We start from the raw sequence: 4,012 nt of genomic DNA on the forward strand, positions 1-4,012 counted from the left end.
GTGTGTGTGTGTGTGTATGATTAAGTCAGCACGCCTAAGTGAGAACCATAAACCAGGATAGTGACCAGAAGGATGTCTGGTCGTGGCTTAATGATTATAAGCATTGCTAAAGCAAGAAAAGATCGATAACCATGTACAAAGGACATGAGTGTATGACTGCGAATTCATTGTGTGATGAGTTTCATTGCAGCAAATAATTATTGATGGTATGACCTTAGACACTCATGATTATGAACGAATATAGACAAGGTCTATAGCTCAACATGGATCAACAAAAGAAAATAAAGAATGATTGGTTACAATGGATAAAGCCATTGGCACATACGAAGAGATATAAGTCCGAATGAACGAAAGATATGAAGTAAAGTTGTTCGTATGTGTTCTGGGTCTATGACTCAATATATATTGAATGTCCACGTTTTGGGAAAGCCATATAACCAAAGAGAATCCGTGGGACATGAAAAAGGACCTGCAAGTAAAGTTTTATTGCAGATTATAAAGTCCATCCGAGCACCGTTTGAAGCACCATCAGTTCAACCAAGACATGGAGTGATCAGCAGCAAAGATGTACATCTTGACCACATCTTAATGAAGTTCCAAAAGACATACCAACGTCCAAGACTTACAAGTTCATTCAAGGAGAATCCAGCTGATCATCTTCACCAAGTCATAGGCAACTTCAACGTTCAAGAAGACTCAGATACCAGATGGGAATGCGTCTACTACAGTGATGCATTCATCAGGGGGAGTTCATGTGTTGTACTCTTTTTCCTGTCTTGTTTTCCCTTTTACCACATTGGGTTTTGGGTTTGTCAAGAGAGGTTTTAATGAGGCAACATCCAAAGCATGAATGAACCTTGACCGGATGTGTCGATCAAGAGAGAGTGTTATAAACCATTTAGTGATCGACCCATTTATCAGCCCGTGTAGCAAGACGGACCAAGCCCATCCGCAGGATCATACTGGCGCCTATCTACTCTTGTGTTTATCTACATTATAGTTGGTGTTTATCTTACGTATTGTTAGTCATTATCTAGTTAAAGATAAGTACGATCTCATGTCGATCCAGTACTTAGACCGTCATTACCATATGTATATAAAGACCAGTTGGTCGACCTAATAATATACATAAGTTCCCCTCTTCATTCACAACAATCAAGATTTACGCATTCTTTTAATTAATTCAAGTCAATTTTTGGTATATATATATAACCACTATTACGTTGATTTTCAAATTTAGTCAAACTTGTTTTCACATAAGCACATATACTGTATATGGTGTATATATGTTAAAAAGGAAAATCATTTCTTTATGTCGATCTAAGAGATTTCGACCTTTATCCAGTTTCCAAGCGAATCAAGAGTGGATGAGAAAGAAACATAGGCTCCAAGGGAGTGTAGAACATCGGTCGAACGCCCGTGAAACCCAACGATTTTGCCACCTTGGAGAACAAACTTGACCCCCGGACTTGTCTCAAAGACCTGATTGGTTTTACCTTTGTAAGTCTCGAACTTAAGAGCCACAATGGTTTCTATTAGGGATAAATGTCTCACATCGGATATTGGAAGGGATCCTTAGTAATATATAAGATGGATGAGCCACTCCACTTATCACCAATTGGTTTTAGGTTGGAAGCTCGTCTAGCTTAACATGGTATCAGAGCCCGATCCATGCAGTCCAATCCGATCCATTATCGATCCAGCCCAAATTCGGCCCATCGATCCTTGCACGAACATTCCGAGATTGACGCTCAAAGAGCCATCATCTCGAGGGGGCGTATTAGAGATAACTGTCCCACATCGGATATTGGAAGGGATCCTTAGTAATATATAAGATGGATGAGCCACTCCACTTATCACCAATTGGTTTTAGGTTGGAAACTTATCTAGCTTAACAGTTTCTTGAGTTACTGTCTCACGGAAAGCTTCTACGTAAACGATGTAGTCATCTTCGTCAACCTCAAACTACGTATAAAAAACAACTCTCAGCACGAAACTAATTTGAACAAAATTCATATTTTCAAGTTAATATAAATATATAGAAGTATATGTTATTAGTACCTCCTCAACTTTTTCTGTTTGTTTTCCATGTTCATCTCCAACAACCACTTGAGAGCCATCGACATACTCAAACTTGACGAAGGCTATACTATCCTGGCCGTGACCTATATATATTTTTCTAACATTGTCGTGAGCACCATCGTCCCACACAGCTCCAAACGCACCACCCTTAGCTTTAAGCTTCTTCGGGGGAACCGTAAGAGGGGCGGTGGTGGAGGATAACGGAATGAAATAAGCTCCGATGGAATTGAGATGGTTGCTGGCGAAACCGTGAAACCCGATGATCTTCTTGTCTTGAGCTTGGAGAGTAAACTTAGTACCACTACCATCAAAATCATAGCCGATGTATTCAGAAGTCTTTTGATTAGTCTTGAACTGGATTCCTAATATTACATTGGAGGAATCATACCAACCCTCGACGGAAATTAGATGCTCGTCCGGATGGTTAATCACAATCTACAGTGGTTCACAATTTCAGTACAAAAAAATCCACGTAGGGGGAAAAAAGAAAAATATTCCATTAAACCTTATTAGCTTACCTCTTGCGATGAACCTCTACCACCTTGCCCACCGTGGAGGGCTCCTTGTTTCGGTTGTCCCGCTTTCACATATTCAAACTTCACGTATTGAACACCTTGTCCACCGTTTCTTACGTATATCATTGTCACGCCGTTGTGATCGGATCCGTCGTCCCATGCAGTTCCTCCTGTGCCACCTTGTGCTTCCAATTTTTGAGCTCCTGAACCGGTCCCTGATCTGCTGTTTCCAGTTCCACCAGTTCCAGTTCCGGTCGGTATGGGAGCGTAGTGAACGTCGATAGAGTTGAGAACACTGCCGCAGGTACCAAGAAAACCGGCGATCTGTTTACCGGTAGCCTTCGGAGCAGAAATCTGGAAACCAGTTTTCTTTCCGTAGGGTCCACGAGTAGTCTTGTTCGTTGTGAAAGTCAATGCCGTGATAACTTCTTGCGTGCTCAACGTTTTGCCGTAAGCAGACAGAGCCGTTATGTACTCGTCCGGGTCCAAAGTGAACTGTTAATGGTTATTATATAATAAAACTAACGTCAATTTATTGTGTTAGAGCACCATTGACCAATGGACAGATTCATAGGTAGGTTTTTGAATTTTTTTTTTTCTGTCCTTGGAGTCCGCGAACGGTCTGAAAACCACTCAAGATTCGACCTTTACAGAAGAGGAAGAAGAGACAGTTCTTAAAAAATGAGTGAGACCCACTAATTTTTTAATTATTTTTTTGATAAAACCCATAACTAAGAGCCAAGATTAATGGTGCTCTTTCATGTATTAAAACTGAAAATATAAAAACAATTGTTTGTTTCGGCAGACTTGGCCCAACAGAGCCGCGACGCTGGGATTGAAGAGCGGTTCCGGCGTACGTGACCTGGATTGAGTAGATGACGTCATCGTACGTAATCTGAACTTTCTTCACCTTCGCGTGCTTACCATCGTCCCAAGACATTGTCGCTTCGATTACCTGTTCATATATTATACAGTATATAACCAACCATAAACTATTAATACAAATTTAATTTTTTTTTCTTGACTATAACTCTCTCTATTCTTAAATATAATATATTTTAGTTAAAACAAACATATTAATAAAGTTATTTTTATCAAAAAATATCATTAAAACTATAAATTAGCAATTACTCAATCAATTTTAAAATAAACTATTAAACATGATTGGTTATACAGTTTTGATAAATTTAAAAATTAAACGTTGAGAGAACTGACCTGAGAATAATGTAATGATCGGTGGAAGTGATCCATATTGGGAAATTGCATGGGTATTTATCGACCCATCGGAAGTTCACATCGACGAATTTGTTAATCTATTTTATAACTCGCGATACACGAGAGACAATAATGAATGAATCCATGTGAGTACACGTTGACATACCGCAAATACTTGGATCAGAAAATATTTTTCACTA

General features: G+C 39.3%; 1 pseudogene; it reads right to left on the reverse strand.

Annotated features, from left to right (window-relative positions):
• The window catches only part of LOC106292513, a 7,384-nt pseudogene extending 3,847 nt beyond the window's left edge, over positions 1–3,537 (reverse strand).
• Positions 3,538–4,012: the final 475 nt, after the last annotated feature.

The sequence above is a fragment of the Brassica oleracea genome, chromosome C5 (assembly GCF_000695525.1).
Source record: "Brassica oleracea var. oleracea cultivar TO1000 chromosome C5, BOL, whole genome shotgun sequence".
Classification (NCBI taxonomy): Eukaryota; Viridiplantae; Streptophyta; class Magnoliopsida; order Brassicales; family Brassicaceae; genus Brassica; species Brassica oleracea.